Here is a 22,160-nt window from a genome sequence, read left to right as displayed (position 1 = left end):
AATTTACTGCAATAAAAACATTTTGGTCTTTGTGGGGTTCATCCACTTTTGTGTGTTGTATTTGTCTTTCCTATGAAGGGCTTCTTCTTTGCCATTAAGGCAAGATCTAAGCTCTAGGGTTTTAGGGTCATCCGCCTTTCCTCCTCCTGCATTAGGATCCCTTTCAATCCTTCAAACTTGGGGGGCTTTTATCTCGCATTCAACCCGTGATGAACATTGGATAGTCATCAATCATAATTCTGGTAATCATGACCAAATCAGTGTCTGGTACTGTGTTTCCAATGTCGACTAGCTTATACTTAATCTCCTTGATATGATAGATGAATCTTGCTATTGATTCATTCTCCTCCATTTTAATGGAGAGAATATTACTCTTTAGAAACAGTAGGCAATTTGTGTTCTTGATCTCGTACAAGTCTTTGAGAGTTGTCGAGATGTTTGTTGCAGCTTTACATTCTCGAATATGAGGAATAATGCAATCTTTCATAAAAAATTTGAGCAACACCTTTGCCTTGTTCTCCCTCTTTTTCCAGTTCTGGATTGTTGTTGTTGTTCCACTTGTAGCTAGGGTTGGCTTCAACTCATCACTGGTTGCAATCACCCATGCGTTTTGCCCCTCCAATAGGGTGTGCAGCTTAATTTCCAATTGGAATAATTGGAACCGTCGAGCTTATTGCTCTCATTCAAATAGGCCTCTGCCATCTGATTGTTCTTTTGAGAAAAAAATGACCTCCAGAAAATGAGAACCAGATCTATCCCAGATCTGAAGAGAAATCTCAAAATTCAAGCTTGAGATTCAATTTTAAAAAACATGCCCCAATTGAATTTAAAAAAAACGAAGAGCCCCTTTTAAAAAAATAAAAAATAAAAAATTAAACATCTCTTCCCTTTGTAAACGTATTCAACAAGTTTTTCCCAAAACATTAAAAAAAAATATTATGATCCACAGAATCCCTCAGATTTGGCTCACCACACCATTCGCTCTAAAAAATTTTCAAGCAAGTTAGGGTCTTCTCTATGGCTACATAAATCATTTCCTCTCATTCATATTTGACAGTACACAAACTAGATCTCTCTAAACTCAGCCTCAAGTTCGACTTCCACACCAACACGAAGCAACAATTGATCTGCAGCAACCGATCTTGGACCATTCACCCACCAATCCACAGCCTATACTATGCCACCACAACACACAGTCTCCACACTAATCTTCATGGATTGGCCTCCATAATCAGACCTCTCTCTCTTCAACATATATGCTTTGTGTGAATGAGAACACTGTGTTGATGCGGGAATGAAACCACTACGTCGATGCCAGAATGAGACCACTATGTCGATGCTCTAGTGGCAATCACGGTGGGATGCAAATGTAATGGCCACCCTCGGCCTCCACCTTGGAGCAGCACACTTCCTCATGACCACCTCTTAGCTCACGAACTGACATGGCCACCAACACTTTCATTGCGTCTACACCAGCTAGGCATGCACGCAGTAACCTCGACCTCCACACTAGTGTGTCTGCCTCCTTTCTCCAACAAATCTCTGTAGATCTTAACACATAGAACCTTCCATGCAGCTTTGGGCCTCTCTTCCACTGCGTCGACACTCACTCAGGCTCATATCAAACGTGTGGCCACCAGGGCTCCTGTTCTATTGCATGGAAAAATGCTCAGATGTCAAAAAATGATGGCATTTGAAGGCTCCAACACCTCACTCCATGACTCCACTATGTTGGCTATCAAAAAACTACTTGATCTGCTGTTAATCCACATCCACTGCTCCTTTGCACGACTCTCACTGACGGAACAAACCATCATGATATTCCCTCTCCGATTCGTGATTATAGGGAGCGATGGACAAAATCGATGTAAGGAAATAAACAATCATCACGTTTGTCAATCTGAAATCCGTGATGATCATCACTCATTTTCTTTCAGGCAGAGTGATGATAAATTTGAGTGAAATTTAAAAAAAATTGTGTTGTTGCTCCACCTTCTTACCATGCCAACTTTCTTCCCACTAGCTCCCCACTTAGGGATTCGGAGGTCCTCTCAAACCTGCACCTCTGATACCATGTTAAAAAACTGAAGAATCAACTTTATTGATAAACTGGGTAGCTCACAGGTGAGGAGCTCGACCTGGAGACTACCTCTAGTAGAACGCTCTACCTCAATCATCTTACAATAAAAAATATATATACTTTTCATACATCTAGGGAAGTTAGAACAGGTGCCTAAGAAGTAGGAACTAATTCCTAATGTAAGGCTCTAGTGAACCGAATCTCTCTAGATTAAATTTTTACTTCACAAAAAAGAGAAAAAAACATTGAAACTAAATGGTTCGATGACCATTGACTTAGCCATGTAGATACATTTAGTTAACATCCATGACTAGGATTTAGATGTCTAGTCAAACAAAAACTCCTACCACTATGTTAATTTAGTTAATTGACATCTTGGGTTGGAAACAATTTTGGTCTTTTAGGATTCAGAATTTGGAATATTAAGACTTTAGTAAGAAATGAAAAATTTACCCACTTGCTTTATCTTTTAACATTTTATCGTCTAAATTATTCTTTCTAATGTTTCTGTGCTTAAGATATCTTAACTACATATATCACTTTTATCCATAAAAATTGTCCATTGTATTAATTCACATTTAATGTTTTTTGTTAGTTAAGAAACTTCAAAGTTAGAAATGAAGCCGTATACATAAGACAGGTCTTCTCATTATTCTATGATCATTAATATTCAAATTTTTAATTTTTATTTATTTTTAATATTAATATTAATATTAATATTTATTTTTATTTATTTTTAATATTAATATTAAACGGGAGTTAGTTTCTCTATTATTGTCGAGAAAAAAGGAACTACATTTTCTGAACAGTCTGCAGTTTTGATATTCTGCTGGAAAAAAAACTTCAATTAATCAGAACTGTACAAAGTGCAGTCTCTTTTATTATCGACTGTCTTACTTGATTTGTTTCACGGCAAGACTATGAGCTCACCTGTAGTGACAAAGCTTGAGCCATCTTCACATAGTCAATGGTGGAACACCAAGCAGGAAGGCAACATGTACGACTAATGTTGTCCAAGAGCTCCTGATGTCAATTCAAAATTTGTGATGTCAGAGCGCAACACTTAAACATGCCTCTCGCTGAACTGAAAAAGTTTATGCAGCTAGCTATACATACATGCACGTAAGTTCAGTGGTTTCCAGCCTTTCTAAATTGTTGCAGACTGCTTTTAATAGTTTTGCATCCATTGCGGGCCCCATAATGTCTGCTGGAACTTCATATTCACATGGGTTTCAATTGATGCCTACCCCGAAGTAGACCCATGTAGCATAATTGCAATCCACATGGTTTAGCTGCAACCATGTAGATTGTAACTAAACTATAGAACCCTTTCGCCAAAGTGGCCTTGCAACATTCTAATTGATTAGGCTAAACTTAAAAAATGTTGGGTATTTTTGAATGGAGAAAATACCAAAAACCAATTAAATATTCACCACAGAGACGATGCTCTGTTTACTCTGTCCAGGATCTTTTGCAGAGAACCTCTTTAAAAAAAAATTAACTCAGAACACAGTCCATTACACAGTCACAACACATTTCTATTGATTTAAATAAAAAAAAACTGATACATATTTCATCCTCTGTGCATAGAGGAATTTACAAAACAAACTCTGTTGCAGTCACAGATTTTCCACTGCTGTGGATATTACATAAACAGCTCTCTGTTCTTCAATGGCTAAATCAAGACATTACATACCCATTTCTATATCGCACTGTTGTGCAATTACAAAAGAAGATCGCACTCTCGTGCGTAGCCACCACTCACTACACACACAACAAAAACTCCAACACGTAGACTTTTTACGACATGTATAAAACAAACATATATAAAAAAATATAAAAACATATGCCCATTAACAATATTAAACACATGGGACGTATGCCCATCATCTCATTAAAGGCCGCCACCAAAACTACGTAAATGCATTAAAGACCACAACGTTTCCTCCACGGCGGTCAACGAGGAAAACGACAAAAAAAACTTTCAATCCACGCAAAAATGTGATTTGACGCAGGCTCGTGCACCTTCGGGAAATCGACGGCTGAGATCGTGTGCCCAGAATAATTGGCTGATCTAACAACGTTCGAGAGCCAACCTCGGGCAAAACAAACGGACTTTAGCGTCCGGGGAGAGCAGTTTTCGGCGACGTACTAAGGACGCGTGGCGGAGTGTGATTGTGTCGGATCCCCTTTGGCGGATACAGCCTTTTGCCAAAGGCGGTGCGGGGAGACCGGGGTGGTTTTCATGAAGCCGCCACGCTGTTCAAAATTAGAATTTAACACTCCCCTTTAATTTTAACAGCCGCGCGTTCAGTCATTCCCAAGCATTTTCTCAAAAATTCGAAACTCTTTTGAACCAATGGCTTTGTCAAGATGTCTGCAACCTGTTCCTGGGTCCTGTAATGTTCTAGGACAATTTCTCCATTGTTCACTAATTCTCTAATGTAGTGAAACCTTGTATCAATGTGTTTTGTTCTCTTATGAAACACTGAATTCTTTGACAAAGAAATAGCTGAGCTATTGTCACAAAAGACCATTGTTGCTTTTGCCTGCTCTTGGCCTAAGCTTCTCAACATTCTTCTCATCCATACTGCCTGACATGCTGTTGCTGTCGCTGCCACATATTCAGCCTCTGCTGTAGATAATGCTACAATGGACTGCTTCTTAGAAGCCTATGAAATGGCTCCTGAACCCATGTTAAAAACATAACCGGAAGTGCTCTTCCGATCATCTACACTTCCAGCCCAATCGCTATCTGTGTACCCAACCAAATCTGAATGTTCTGAGGCATGATATAGAATTCCAAACATTTTAGTGCCTTTGACATACCTCAAAATTCTCTTTGCTGCCTGCCAATGTACCTCCTTTGGCCTCTCCATAAATCTGGAAATTAAACTAACAGCATACATTAAATCAGGCCTAGTTGCTGTTAAATACATAAGGCTGCCCACAATGCTTTTATACAAGCTAGGATCAAAATCCTTGCTGCTGTCCTCTCTGCTGAGCTTTAATCCCATCACTGTGGGAGTGATGGCAGCCTTGCATTCTTGCATGTTAAATCTGCCCAAAACTTGATTTACATATCTTGCTTGAGATATAAAAATTCCTTTTTCATTTTGATCTACTTCTATGCCTAATAAGTATCTCAACAAACCCATGTCAGTCATTTCAAATTCATCCTTCATGACTGATTTAAAATTCTCAATAAGATAAATATCATTTCCAGTGAAAATAACATCATCTACATACAAGACAACAATTAAAATTTTACCATCCTTTTCCTTGATGTAGACTGTGGGTTCTCCTTCACATTTGTCAAATTCATTATCCAATAGATATGAATCTATTCTGCTGTACCATGCTCTTGGCGCTTGCTTCAGCCCATAAAGAGCTTTCTTCAATTTGCACACTTTGTGCTCTTCACCTTTCTTCTCATATCCGAGAGGCTGTTCCACATAGACCTCTTCCATTAACACTCCATTTAGGAATGCTGATTTCACATCCATTTGGTAGACTTTCCATTTGTTTTGAGCTGCTATGGACAGCACTGCTCTCACGGTTTCCATTCTTGCAACCGGGGCGAAAGTCTCCTCATAATCTCTCCCATACTGCTGCTTGTAGCCTTTTACAACCAGCCTTGCTTTATGCCTTTCAATCTTGCCTTCAGCATTGCTCTTGGTCTTGTAGACCCATTTCACACCAATGACTTCTTTGCCTTTTGGTAACTCAACCAAATCCCATGTTTTGTTTCTTTCTATGGCATTCATTTCCTCATCCATAGCTTCTATCCATTTTCTATCTTTAATAGCTTCTTCAAAATGAATAGGATCATCAACATGACAAAACAAGGCAAATAAGGAATTCATTCCTTCTTCATAAATTTCACTCAAGTTTCTGAACTTCTTACCTCTTTCATTTGGTGTGCAAGTGCTTGAAGATGCACTTGAATTTCCTCCTTGTGGTGTGCTTGGAGAAGCACTCTCATTGATCCTCAATGGTGTACCTTGCTATTCTTGTGTTGGTGCTGCTGTTTGGGGATTCATTTCAGCCACTTCCTCTTCATCCTCATCATGAGACAAACAGTTTTTAATGTTCACTGTTTTCTCTATGCTTCCATCCCAAGCTTCTTCTTCAATGAATTGAACATCCCTGCTTACAAAAAACTTCTTGGTAGATGGGATGTACAGCCTGTAGGCTTTGGATTCATCACTATATCCAACAAGGATACACTTCTCCCCTTTGCTGTCCAACTTCCTCCTTAGCTGATCTGGAATGTGTGCATAGGCCACACATCCAAAAACTCTCATGTGGGTGACTCCTTGCTTTCTCCCACTCCATGCCTCTTCTGGCACTTTGTTCATGACTGCCTTTGTAGGACACCTATTCAAAATATAAACTGTACAATGTACAGCTTCAGCCCAATACTCATTTGGCAAATGCTTTGCCTTCAACATGCTCCTTGCCATCTCCATGATGGTTCTGTTCTTCCTTTCAGCAACTCCATTTTGCTGTGGGGTGTACCGAGTTGTGAACTGTTTGTGTATTCCATTTTCTCTACAAAACTTTAGGAATTCATTGGAGATATACTCACCTCCTCTATCAGTTCTCAATACTTTTATGTGCAGCCCGCTTTGGTTCTCCACAAGTGCTTTGAAGTTTTGGAATTTCTCAAAAACTTCACTTTTGTTCTTGAGGAAATATATCCAAGTCTTCCTTGTAAAATCATCAATGAATGTTAAGAAATATAGGCTGCCTGCTAATGTGGAGCTTGCATTGGTCCACACAAATCTGAGTGGATAATCTCTAAGGGTGCCTTTGCCCTTATACTTTTCCCTGATGGAAAACTCTCTCTATGTTGTTTGCCCAATATACAACCTTCACAAAGGCTGTCCGGCTTCTCTATCAATGGTAATCCCTTTACCATTCCTTTTCTGCTCAATAAGTTTAGACCTCCAAAATTTAGATGCCCAAATCTCAAGTGCCATAACCAGTTCTCATCCTTTGGCACGCTTTGGAAGGCCTCTTGGGTGACAGCTGCCATTTCCCTTTTGTTCTTCATGTCTGCCCTGATCCGGAGAGGGAACATCCTGTTCCTTGTCATCTTCACTTCAGCAATGCATCTTTTGCTGGGTGGTATATCCTTGATGGTGCACATATCATTTACAAAGTAAACATTGTAACCCTTTTGGATAAGCTGTCCAACACTCAATAGGTTACATCTCATTCCGGGGACATAGTAGACATCTGCTATGGTTTTCCTTTCTCCTTGCTTTGTAAATATTTTTACCTCCCCTTTTCCCATAACAGACACTTTACTATCAGTTCCTAGTGTGACCTCTGATTTCAAATTCTGATTTAAGGCTGAAAAGAGGGCTATATTCCCTGTCATATGGTTGCTGCAACTTGAGTCTAAAAACCATATGTCCTCACTATGTGTTTCAGCCATCTTACAAGCTAACAGGACATTTTCTTGACTGTTATTTTCTCTTGTAACATTTGTATTTTGTCTGCTGTTCATATCATGCTGTTTCTTTCTACAATCACTAGCATAATGTCCATACTTTTTGCAATAATAGCATTGAACATTAGATTTATCATACCTTTGTCCTTGAGCCTGATACTGATCTCTTTGTTGGCTGCTGCCTTGACCTTGGTTCTGATTTGGATTTTTGCCTCTTCCTTGTGCATTTGATGGGATGTTCCTTCCACCTCTGTTCTGGCTTCTGCCTCTTCCTCTTCGGTTTCCTCTTCCTTGACCCCTTCCTCTTCCAAAGGACATCTGGGTCTTGAAGGCTTGCTCAAGAGATGAGTTTTCATTCCTACTCAACCTCTGCTCATGAGTTATCAGTGATGCATGTAGCTCATCAACTGAATAGTTTGAGAGATCCTTTGTCTCTTCAATGGTGGTGACTATGGCATCGAACCTTGAGGGTAAGACCCTCAATATTTTCTACACTATTCTTCTATCTTCAATTGTTTCTCCACGAGTTCTCATTTGTGTGATTACACCAATCACATGAGTGAAGAATGAGTCAATGTTATCTGACTCCTTCATGTTCAAGTTTTCAAAATCCTTTCTCAGCATTTGCAATTTTGCTGTCTTCACTCTCTCCATGCCTTGATAGGCAGTTTTTAGGGTTTGCCATGCATTGTGTGATGTTGTAGCTGCTGCTATCCTTGGGAATATACTCTGGTCCACTGCTTGATACAACAAGACAATGGCCTTTGCATCCTTCTTCCTATTGAACTTCAATAGGTCCTTCTCTCCCTGAGTTAGGTTATTAAATGCTGTTTCATCTGCTGGTTCCTCAAACCCATATTCTACTAGTTTCCATATATCTTGAGAGATGAATAAAGCTCTCATGGTTATAGACCAGTAGTCATAGTTCTTCCCATTAAAGTGTGGGAGCTAGGTGTTGAACATACCCATGCTTGTGCTTGCCATTCCTTGCATCTTGAACTATGGTTTTAAATCCTTGACTGTGATTTTTAAAAAAAAAAACTGACTGTCTTCAGCAATAACAAGAGAAATGCTTTTGGGGAATACCTGAATCATTCGCTGTCTGAGTCTTCTGTCTGCCTGAGAAGTTTTGCTGCAGCAACAACCTTCTCCCTTCAGCTTCTTTAACTTCTTTAAAGAGCCTGAGCCTTGCTCTGATACCACTGTTGGGTATTTTTGAATGGAGAAAATACCAAAAACCAATTAAATATTCACCACAAAGACGATGCTCTGTTTACTCTGTCCAGGATCTTTTGCAGAGAACCTCTTTAAAAAAAAATTAACTCAGAACACAGTCCATTACACACTCACAACACATTTCTATTGATTTAAATAAAAAAAAACTGATACATATTTCATCCTCTATGCATAGAGGAATTTACAAAACAAACTCTGTTGCAGTCACAGATTTTCCACTGCTGTGGATATTACATAAATAGCTCTCTGTTCTTCAATGGCTAAATCAAGACATTACATACCCATTTCTATATCGCACTGCTGTGCAATTACAAAAGAAGATCGCACTCTCGTGCGTAGCCACCACTCACTACACACACAACAAAAACTCCAACAGAGAGACTTTTTACGACATGTATAAAACAAACATATATAAAAAAATATAAAAACATATGCCCATTAACAATATTAAACACATGGGACGTATGCCCATCATCTCATTAAAGGCCGCCACCAAAACTACGTAAATGCATTAAAGACGACAACGTTTCCTCCACGGCGGTCAACGAGGAAAACGACAAAAAGAACTTTCAATCCACGCAAAAATGTGATTTGACGCAGGCCCGTGCACCTTCGGGAAATCAACGGCTGAGATCGCGCGCCCAGAACACTTGGCTGATCCAACGAGGTTCGGGAGCCAACCTCGGGCAAAACAAACGGACTTTAGCATCCGGGGAGAGCGGTTTTCGGCGTCGTACTAAGGACGCGTGGGGGAGTGTGATTGTGTCGGATCCCCTCCGGCGGATACAGCCTTTTGCCAAAGGTGGTGCGGGGAGACCGGGGTGGTTTTCATGAAGCCGCCGCGCTGTTCAAAATTAGAATTTAACAAAAAAGAGTCGCAAGTGCCCTTAGTGCAAATGCAATATTTCACAGTTGATTATCCATATAGCTGCTCACTAGGCTGCAGAGAGGTATCCCCTTTCAAGAGGTCTCTGTGGCAGCAGGTCGTCACTATTATCAAACCACCGGGAGCGACTACTCGCGCCAGCTCTTGCATAAACTGTTCAATAAATCGAGACATAGACATCACTTTCTGTCTGGAATTGAATAATAAAGCATAGTAACAAATTATATGCTTGGAAAAAAAACAAGAAACAAACTAATCTTATCTCACCTTTTCTTTACCGGCATGTGCTCTCCACTCTCCATTGCCCATACCAGATCAAATTGCCCATTCGGGAAAGGCTGGTCTAATGCATTAGCTACTTGAAAAGAAACCTGTGTAAACGTTGGCAAATAAAAATACAGTTTCAATGTAGAAAAAAGAAATTATACGATTTAAATTATTTTTTGTTGTGGTTATTTCTTTCTTACGATCAATTAATTAATTATCATATAAGGAAATATTTTTATTACACACTTCCCTAAGATTTTAGAATATTCTCAAAGTCTACGGTTAAAAGTCTCCTTTGATAACCTAGATGCTAATTAGGTTAACCTTTAGGGCATTTCCCTTACTACGATGGTAATTAGGTGAGCCTTTAGTTGAAAATTTTCATATACCTTACCGCTGAGACCTTCGGCAGCAGTAAGGGCGGTGGCCCTTTCAACCTGCCATTCGCTGATGGTGATGCCCTCAACATGGGCTCCATACTTCCTACTCAAATACCTCGAACTCCCTCCTAATCCACACCCCACGTCCAGCACACGCCTTGGCCATTCCGATTCCTCCTCTTCAACACAACAAACAAAACATTCACGTCCAATAACACTCGAAATCTCCCTATCAATCACTCATTTATCTCATGTGCAGATTACAAAACTGGTCCGCATAAAAATAAAATTGTGATAACTCCCAAGTGGCTGTTCAAGGAGTGGACCAACCGAACTAACTAGCACGGAAGACAAATCCATTAATCGGCTACCCAAAAAAACAAACAATATAACTATCACTATCATTGTAAGATGGGCATCCTCAAGTCCCCCAAGCAATCCATCACTATCATCATGGCATCCAAAAAAATCCATCATTATCATTATGGCATCCCTAATTATGATAGGCATCTTTATTAACAATCGCAAAGTCAGACAATCTTGCTGTGTCGATTATTTGTTCCAAAACGTATTCATCGACATCAAGATCCAATCTTTCATATTCAACTAATAATTAAATAATGTTTTCTCTACTAACTCCACTGAACTGAATTTGATATGTACACCTGCCTCCACCATCATATTACAATTTTCGCGATTTTTGAGATCAGCTACATTTCTGCTGAACGTCCACCGCCACCACAGAATGCTCACTGTCAACGTTATTTCTGTATCATCCTATCACAACAAAGCGGGTCGTGCTGGAAGCAGATCCAGGGATTAGTAAAATAAATTAGTTGGAAGCAGACCAAGGATTAGTAAAATAAATTATCTATTTCGTGAACTGGCATACTCCCCCCACGCAGATATGCAACATATTTCTCCACCTAAAACCTTCGATGTGAAAGCTGTGAAAATAATGTAGAAATAAATTTAGTTATGGAGCAGTTGAACAGAATTAGTTATAAGTAGTTGAACAGAGTTAGTTATGAGTGGTTAGAAATTCCTATATAAGCATGATGTAATTGAGTAAAGTAATTAATGAAGTTTGTTGAGGAGCAGTTGCTGGTGCGGTGAGAACCAGACCTTGTCTAGAACCGTCGTGAAGGTGACAGTGAGCCCGAACCAGTATTGGATTGTGGTGCTGTATTTGTTTGCGCTGCTATGCGTGTGAGGCCGCTGAGTCAGGCCGAGTAGAGAGACTGTGTGTGGGAGTGAAGGTAGCGTGGATGTGTGAAGCAGCCAAAGTCGACCTCCTTGAGACCTGCGTGAGGGCGTGAAAGGTCCAAAAGGCACAGAGCCTGCTACGTGTGAACGCCTGGCTTGTGGAAGATCCTGCGTGAGGCGGACCTCCCTGTGTTGCTGCGTGTGTTGTAGCGTGAGAACCTGTGTGAGTTTTCACTGTTCCAAGTGCTGGTGCTCTCTATTGAGAAGCAAGAGTTGCAGTGTGTTGTGCGTATGACCAGAACGCGTGAAGACGGCTGCGTGGAGGTTTGTAAACTGTTGATGTGGTGTGCGTGGAGATAAACGTGGATTGAAGTTTTAGTGTGAGCGCTGAGGTGTGTGGAGAGCAACACTCCTGTTGAGAACCGTTGTCAAGAAGCTGCCAGAACTCCATCGAGAAGTGTGCTGTCGAGAAGAGTGTGCTGCTGAGCTGTTGTTGGCCGGTGTGCGTTGCTGGTGCCTCTAGAACCGTCGAGGAGCAAGGGACCGTCGCTGTCCAGAACTTTGTTTATATTACCGTGGTCATATTCTTTTTCAGTCGGCCCGGTTTTCTTTGTTTTGTTGCACAAATCGTGTAAGTGGGTCTTGTTCAAGAGAGTGTTGTTAGTGAGCACTGTTTGTGACAGCGGGTCTGATTGGAGGAGCCCGGAGGGCCAAGGAGAGCAGAGAGAGGCAGTAGAAAAGGCGTTTTGTTTGAAGTGTGATAAAGCTAACTGATATCTCTATTATTTTAGACTTTTTTGACAATGATCTTTTTAATGATCATTTTCTCATGAACCCATTTGGGATTAGCAGTGTCTTTGAGTCCATTGACAAAGAGTTTCATGTTATTGAAGATCATGTCCCTGAAGAAATCACTCATGTTGTTGAGGATCACGCTGTTGAAGAAATCACTGAGATTAAAACTTGCCCGGTTGTTAGAAGTTTTATTGGATCTACTTTCAAGATGACTCCTACATTGGAGGATACTACCATGGATGTTCTTCGAAGGCCGCTCATGTTCAAAGATGACTGCATTTTGGTGACTCCTTCGTTGGTTCCTCATGGAAAGTGGGGCGAACATGAATTAAATTACCTCGTTCGAGATCTTGCATTGCCTCTCAATCCAAAAGAGGTTGTTGACGTTAAGTATGTGAGCAAGGAGCAAAGGAATTTCATAAGGAAACCCAAAAAGGTGAAGATGAAACTGCATCAGCAATGGAAAAGGAACAAGCATGGACCTTTTAATAAGAAGGCAAAAATGAAATGTTTTGTTGTAAGCCTAGCTGAGACTTAGACCAGCAGGCAAGTTAAAGTTTAAGTCGTCATGATTAAGAATATAGTGTCTTGTGTATCGTGCTATAGTATATATTTGTTATTTAGTTGGAATTAACGGGGAGTGGTAGAAAGGTATTAATCCCAACTACCCTCTGTTAATGCAGTAGTTAGATCAATCTATAGAATACAGCAGATGTTCAAAGTACAAGTTCTAGAAGTCAGTTAGGTATGGTAGAAAATCCATTTCTCCATTAAGGGAGGATGTGAAAATAATGTAGAAATAGATTTAGTTATGGAGCAGTTGAACAGAATTAGTTATAAGTAGTTGAACAGAGTTAGTTATGAGTGGTTAGGAATTCCTATATAAGCATGATGTAATTGAGTAAAGTAATTAATAAAGTTTGTGAGGTTTTATGTTTTAAGTAAAGCAAAGAGAAACTCTCTCTTCCGAAGAAATCGAAATCTAAAATTTGGCATTAACTAAGAAATCGAAATCTAAAATTTGATATTTTAATTAAAAAAAACAATAGCATACACGATATAATTTTATAATAGATAAATGTGCTTGACTGATTGTGTCGTGGGTCTATTTTTAGCTCATGTTTTTTTTAAAGAAGTTTAGCTCATGTACATGTTTATGTTTTTGTCTACTGAAGAAATCAGGTTTGTAGCAGCTCGGAGCATATATAGTTTTGTCCAAGATTAGAATATAGGGATTAGAATATAGGAATTTCGGGGAACAATTTTCCCTATCTAACCTAGAACACAGCCTTAGAAACTAATTTTTTTTAGCCCATCTTGTGCATCAATGAATCAGTTTAAATTAAATCCTGTGGAAACATATGCACCGTATTTCATTCAAATGAATATAAAATTATGTAGAATACATTCAAAATCTTCCTGCGTTGGGATGTAAAAAGTTTTCTTACACCAAATTCATTATAACTACATTCTGGAATTCAAAAGAAATTCAGACGTTCTTTTTATCACTAAGTTTTATGTTACGACCTCCAAAGTCGGAGTGATCACCCCATGCCCCGATGATTAATGAGATGTATGTAGTTTGCTGTACTCATGAGATGTATCATTCAGTCGGACAGTCTGGTTATGATCTTCAGTGACCATATTCCAATGGAAGGTCATGTCAAAAGCACTATCAAGAGTTAAAAAAATAACAAAGTCAGGTACATTGTCTATGTCGATCAATCTTGAAGGAGCGATTACGACCATTCATCCCCTTTCAAACAATAATGGCCAAAGAACATTATAATATCTTACCGAACCGTCCATTATTTGATATTTCAAACAAGAAGATTGGAAGTTAAGAAATAGTAATATAATCGGTGTTCGATAATTTCTAATCAAGTGATTATGAGTATTTTAAAAGTTTTAGGTTACTCAAGAGATAACAAAAGTCCCATGAATGCAATTCTACCCTAGAAAGAAATAGTCACTCTAAAGACATTATGAGTTAAAAGAATTGTTTTCATGTTAGAAATTTTATCCCAAATTTAGATAAATCAAGTGGTTGTGAGAATTTTTTAAAAGTTCTAAGTTAATTAAGAGATGAGTAAAACCCCGCGGCATACAAATCCATTATCAAATGTCATTCTGCGTTCAAAAAAATTGATTCATAACATTTATGAAAAGTATAGATGTTTAAAGCAAATTTTATTTAACCAACAATTATGACTGATCTCTCTATTTCAACATTGTTATCTATATACATTATACATTCGATAATAAGGTTATTTTATTATATTAAATTATTGTGTTATTTAATTAAATTAAATTTAATATAAAAAATTATAATAATAATGGTATTTTAATTTTTTTAATATGTAATTTTTATTTTTATTTTTTTTATTACCATATTATTTTTAAATTTATATAAGCAACACATACTTCGATACACATACATAAAGTAATTATTTGGTTTATAGTTTAGATTTAATATTGATATTAGTTATTATATAATTATAATATTTTTTTGTTTGGCTAATGAGATATGTATGAGGGATTGAACTTTCGATCTCCTAGATACACAAAAGCTTCCCAACATGTTTTTTGCCAATTGTGCTACCATCCATGGGCATTATATTATTATAATAATTATATAAGTAATAATTAATTTTTATAATATTGTATTTTAATATTAAGGTTTTAATATGACTATAAGTTAGATATTCAACTGAGTAAGTTTCAATTAACATTGGAAGCCTAGTTTTTATCCATAATCTTTTGTTTTTGCAACCTTAGTTTGTTTTATTCTAGTAACCTTAATTATTCTTGAAAACAACATTGATCTATACCTAGAGCATATGTTATAGCCGATCACTGGTCAAGAGAAGACAGAAGACCACTCTATCCAGACGTGTGCATGTTAATGTTAATATCATTAAAACTTTAATATTAAACCTAATATTATAAAACATAATATTAAACATCATATCATAAACCCCAATTTTAAACTCAATACTAAACCGTAGTACTAACCGTAATATTATAAATACTAATATTATACCCAATATTAAACCCAATATTACAAATCCAATATTAAATCCAATATTATAAACTCAATATTAAAACATAATATTAAACTCAATATTATAAACACAACATTAACCCCTAATATTAAATGCAATATTACAAACCCTAATATAAACTCAATATTATAAAACCTAAATTTAAACCCTAATGTTGTAATATTGTAACGTGACGTTGAATAAATTGTGATGTAATGTAACATTGTGACAATTATTATCACATTTGTTGTCACAATGTGACATTAGATAGATTCTTATACCATTCAAATGTCACAATATTATAAACCCTATTATTAAACTCAATTTTATAAACCATCATATTAAATTCAATATTATAAACCCAAATATGAAACCCCATATTATAAACAATAATATTATAGAACTGATATTATTGAATGAATTGAATAGAGTACAACACAACGTATAAAAAAACAGGCAGCTATGCTACTAAGAAAAACCATACTTGAACATAAGGTCAAAAGACTGAGTACATAACTCAAACACTTAGCTACAACTGCTAACAAAAATGAAATTCATAATCTCAAGAAGAGTAACGAGCCTAAAACACTAACATGAATAATTTATAGCTACAGTTGTGTTACAACTATGACCATGCTATCCCCCGGATGCGGGTGTCTGATGGAAAGGAGGGCAGGCACGTGGTCGGTCACATGGGCAAGTGTCCGAACACGCTTGATATGCGGTGGTGTACAAGGCTTTTAATGCTTTTAATGCGAGACATTAATTCCTCAACCAGACTCCCGGTTAACTGTGCCATGGAGCACCATATCCGTCGCTCTCCTGATGCTTCCGAGTTCATTTCTGCTGCTCCAGTCGCTTGGGATACTGTGGTCAGTGTAAAGAAGAGCTTCTCCCTCAGCGTGGCAGTGTTAAATTCCTTTCGAGGTTCATTCGCTCCACCTCAGGGCCTTGTAATGCCGCAAGAACGGCTCAGGATGATAAGTAGGCGAGGAGGCTCCAGGGGTCGCGCCATCTCGCAGCGGTCAACCTCCCCGACGCGCTCTTTCATGAAGGTGCAAGATTCCGGGCGAAGCAGTCCTCTTGGCATAAGATTTGGTCATGGTAGAGGTCGAGGGCGCGGTAGACGGAATAATTGTGAGCATGAGGCACACCCCACGGTCCGCTATCGAATCCCCTGCACTCTTGCTCATTTGACCTTTATTGTTTCTATCGCAATTGAGAAATGTGAAGGTCCCAGAGGCTAGGTAGATGCTCCTCTGGAAATGTCGGCCGTCCAACGAAGGGCGACTCCAATGGACAGTCAGCGCCCAGTCTCAGGAAGCTCCTCGATGGTGAATCTCGCGGTCACTGCAGGTCCAAGCGAGCCAGCGCAGAGAGAACCAACAGGCTCGGGGGCTCGACACTCAGATACAGAGGACTCTTTACAATTTGGTTGCAGAGTTGTAGAGGAACCATACACCACTGATGATGATTGTTCTATCTCGGTTCTCCGCTAAAGGCAGCTTCAGCAGCAGGAACACCACTCTGTTTTGCTTCTTGACTCATGCCAGTATCGGGTCTCTGTCTGTGTTTAGCAATGTTTCGGGTACTTTACTGTCTTTGTTGTCTCTGTTTAGCCTTGTTTCGGGCACTTTACTGTCTCTGTTCAGCTATGTATATGTGTCGGGTCTTATAAGAGGCCATATCAAAAATGGAGGTCCTCTGAGAACTAACAATGTGAACACTTGTGCAAATTGCCAACCTCTTGGCAAGACTTTCAAGGCCACAACCTTGCTGTAATTTTTGCTCTTTTTGTATAATAATAGAAGTAGACAGATTTAGAAAAAAAAATTGTGACCATGTTATCTCTACTATGCCTCATCTACATTTATATAGAAAAAAGTCAGTTAATTGCCTCTTCAGGTTGGAAGGGTCATGGCGGTGATGTCTCTTGAAATCTCAATAGGTATGGCAGTGGCGCCTCTTCCACATTGGATTGGTCATGGCGATCACAGGGTGCAGGAGCCGTTTGGTTAGTTGACAAGCAGTAATTATTTCCAACACTCCCGCTTAATTATGATTGACAACTTAACCATAACTTAAACATGTCTATTGGTATAAATCTCAGCTAGGCTTACAATGACTCAAAGACTTTGACATCATCTCTTTAGTTAGTTTCTTTTTCCTGTCCTTCTAGATTCTATATCCTCTTAATTGTTTCATCTTTTCCTTTTTGTTGTAGGTTCTAAATTTCAGTTTCCTCATTTGATGTTGCATCTCTTCCATCGCAATACCTTTGTTTATCATAAAAACATAGAAAATCATTTCAGGATCTCCATGGATGTCCTTTACCTATTTAAAAATTGGCTTGTATGTGGACTACTGCCACGTCTCATCCACTATAGTTTGTTCTTTATCATCAAGCTTCTTATTATAGATTCGCTGCAACATAAGTTCATAACAGAATTTTATCTCTTCAGGACTCCAATACATGAAAATCTCATTGAAATTTTCCTTTTCAACATCATCCATGTTATCTTCGATATTCATTGTTGTAACTTCTATGCAAACATCATCAACACACGGTTTTTCAAGTCATGCTTCAAGGAACTTAAATTCTTCTTCAAATTTTGTTATTTCGTCTCGGTTGCTTATAACATGTGCACACACAAAATCAATGTTAAGTTTATATGGAAAAAAATCTTTAGAACCATATTGGTTATGTGCATTCTGCTTTGGAATGAGAGATTTCTTCTCTTCTTCCTTCTTTGACTCTATCGATGCCTCATAATATTGATTCTTCACCTCTTCTTTTGCAAATAGGTTTTCTTCCACTTGGTTTCTAGACACAAGTGGGTTTATCTCACCAAATAATAGCATATCAATAAGATGTTTCTATTGCATTACCTGGAACCACTCATCACTAGTGAATTGTTCTTCATCAAAGTTAACATTAGCAATTTCAATTGTTGGATCCATTGAATAAGTTGCTTCTCCATTGGAAACATTATCTATGCCAAAATCAACTCCTGCTGATAACACACCATCAACATTGTGATCCACTTTCAAGTGAGATCCACCAAAATCTTCATCTCACTGTAAATTCACTGGTAGAGAACCATCTTCATTTTCATCTTCAAGCACTATTACAATAGGATATACAACATTACTATCTTCGACTTCATTACCCCCCCTTGCACTAAATTTTGCTTCCAGGATCTTCCATTCTTCCTTGGAAGTTGTAGCTTTTGCTACCTTCCACAAAAACTTCTCGTCCAATGTTTGTTTTATAAAAATCAATACTAAATAATTGCATAGTTCATCATATGGTTTATTAGACTAATACTCAATTAACTCTTTAGCTCAAAGAAAAGTTAGCATTTTTATAACAAAAAATTCAAAATATTTACTAGTAAACATAGGTGGTGGTAGTAGATCACAGCTACATCAATCACCCTCAATCTTTTCTCCATCTTCTGCTAGACTTCTCAGTTCCTCAGCTCTGACCAGAACTTCTCTAAACATGGCAACGATTTTTGCCTCTTTGTTGCGATTCCTTTTCTTAATCTTCTTTAGTCTCGCTTTGAAACCCATGACTATTGCTTTCCTGTGTCTTATAGCTCTTTCCATGATTTCATGAGGCTATCTTCCATATTGCTCCTGTAAAAAATATGATTTTCAATATGCGCTCCCATAAAGCACAATCGTCACCCAAAACACTATCATGCTTAACAAAATACCAAAATATGTTTGTATACCGACGAACTTTGGAAAGCCCTAAAACTCACTTTTCAATAAAGCACTCTAAACAAACTTTATAAAAGCTCCTACAAATATGTATTATTTCCAACAATTATAAACCTAATATTAAACCCAATATTATAATCCAAACATTAAACCCTAATATTAAACTCAATATTATAAACCCTAATATTGAACCCTCCATTAAAAACCCTAATATTATACTATTATAAACCATAATTTTGTAATGTTGCAATGCAACATTGAATAAATTACAACGTAGTGTAACATTGTGAGAATGATTGCCACATTGTGACAATGTTTATCACAATGCAATGTTGGATATATTTATATATCCAATATTATAAACCTTAATATTATAATCCCAACACTGTAAAACCTAATATTATCAACCCAATATTAAACCCTATAACATAAACCCTAATTTTGTAATGGTGCATTGCGACATTGAAGAAATTGCAATGTAATGTAATATTGTAAGAATGATTGTCACTTTGATCGTGATATTGGAACAATGTTTCTGACAATGAGATGTTCGATAGTTTTTTGTACCATTCCAACATCACAATATTAATCCCTAATATCAAACCCAATGTTATAAACCCTAATGTTAATTCAATATTATAATTCTAATATCAAAGCCTAATATTAAACCCACTATTACAAAACTCAATATTAAATCATAATAAAGCGCAATATTATAAACCCTAATATGCAACCATAATTTTGAATGTGAGGTTGAATAAATTGCAAATATTAAGCGCAATATTATAAACCCTAATATTCAACCATAATTTTGCAATGTTGCAATGCGATAATTAATTGCAATGTAATGTGACATTGCGATAACGATTGACACATTGATTGTCACCTTGCAACAATGTTTGTCATAATGTGATGTTGGATATATTTTTGTACCTAATATTATAAGCCCAACATTATAAAATCTAATATTAAACCCAAGATTAAACCCTAATATTGAGCCAAATATTATAAACACAATATTGTACCAATATTGTAAACGTTAATATTAAACACAATATGATAAACCCTAATATTATACCCAACATTATAAACCCTATATTATAGAGCCAATATCAAATCCTAATAATGAACACTATATTAAACCCTAATTTTGTAATGTTGCAATTTGACGTTAAGTAAATTACAAGATAATATAACATTGTGATAATAATTGTTAGATTGATTGTCATATTGCAACAATCTTTGTCACAATGCAATATTAAATAATTTTTTATACCAGTCCAATACCATATTGTTAAACTCAATATGATCAACCATAACATTATAAAACTTAATATTACTAAGAAATATAAAAACCTAGCTAACTAACACGAAGACATATCCAGAAACCAACTACCAAAATACAAACAATCAAACTAGGATCATTGTAAGATGGGCATCCTTAACTATCACAAAAAAAATCCATCATGAACAATATGATAAACCCTAATATTATACCCAACATTATAAACCCTATATTATAGAGCCAATATCAAATCCTAATAATAAACACTATATTAAACCCTAATTTTGTAATGTTGCAATTTGATGTTAAGTAAATTACAAGATAATATAACATTGTGATAATAATTGTTAGATTGATTGTCATATTGCAACAATCTTTGTCACAATGCAATATTAAATAATTTTTTATACCAGTCCAATACCATAATATTAAACTCAATATGATCAACCATAGCATTATAAAACTTAATATTACTAAGAAATATAAAAACCTAGCTAACTAACACAAAGACATATCCATAAACCAACTACCCAAAAATACAAACAATCAAACTAGGATCATTGTAAGATGGACATCCTTAACTATCACAAAAAAAATCCATCATGAACAATATGATAAACCCTAATATTATACCCAACATTATAAACCCTATATTATAGAGCCAATATGAAATCCTAATAATAAACACTATATTAAACCCTAATTTTGTAATGTTGCAATCTGATGTTAAGTAAATTACAAGATAATATAACATTATGATAATAATTGTTATATTGATTGTCATATCGCAATAATGTTTGTCACAATGCAATATTAAATAATTTTTTACAACAATCCAATACTATAATATTAAACTCAATATGATTAACCATAACATTATAAAACTTAATATTACTAAGAAATATAAAAACCTAACTAACTAACGGGAAGACAAATCCATAAACCAACTACCCAAAAATACAAATAATCAAACTAGGACCATTGTAAGATGGGCGTCCTTAACCATCACAAAAAGAAATCCATCACTCTCATGATTTCTAAAGAAAAGTCAAACAATCTTGCTGTTGTGCATTAAATTGCGAAATATTCCCAAAATTTACGATCTAAATAAATTCAACCCTATAAAACAAATCTTTGAAATAAAATCAATACGTGTATAAAAAACCAAGGTCGATGATACAAAAATTGTTATGGGTACTTCCAGCCAGAAATGGTGGCTAATTTGACAGCCTCTTCCACTGTTCTGACAGCAGCAACTTTGTCATCGAGAAGATTGTTAGGCGGGGAAGGTAAGTGCTCCCCATGATCCTGCTCCCACGTGGCCGAGAAGTGATCGTAGAACTATGCAACATCTGAATGCAACTTCTCCACGCTCACCTCACCATTCTTACCCGACATTATGAATACAGTGAGTGAGTTGTTCCTCAGAATTCAAACGCAAGATAACCAAACAAACTGAATTGCACACCACATCGAAAGGTTTATACATTCATCTCAATTTATAATGGGGATTGCGTTGTTAATGGCTCGATTATTTGTTCCTAGAACGTATTCATCAACATCGAGATCCAATCTTTCATATTCAACTAATAATAAAATATTTTTTCTCTAGTAACTCCACTAAACTGAATTTAATATTCAAAACAACTGCCTCAAGCATCATATTGTTGTTTAGAAAAATGAATGTTAAACAAATTGATTAGAAAAAAACCATGGAAATAAATAAAAGAAAATAAGTTAGATTTTAAGGAATTTAAAATTTAATTTCTTTTTGGTATTGTTTGTATTTTC

General features: G+C 36.9%; 1 pseudogene; it reads right to left on the bottom strand.

Annotated features, from left to right (window-relative positions):
• Nucleotides 1-2,828: 2,828 nt before the first annotated feature.
• On the bottom strand, nt 2,829-21,767 carry LOC149148699 (gamma-tocopherol methyltransferase, chloroplastic-like; annotated as a pseudogene).
• Between the last annotated feature and the right edge of the window lie 393 nt (nt 21,768-22,160).

This window comes from Pinus tabuliformis, chromosome 9, assembly GCF_031772625.1.
Source record: "Pinus tabuliformis cultivar Carrire ecotype Pingquan chromosome 9, CPIR1, whole genome shotgun sequence".
Classification (NCBI taxonomy): domain Eukaryota; kingdom Viridiplantae; phylum Streptophyta; class Pinopsida; order Pinales; family Pinaceae; genus Pinus; species Pinus tabuliformis.
Note: the sequence above shows the minus strand (reverse complement) of the source record. Positions and strands in the feature narration are given on the sequence as shown.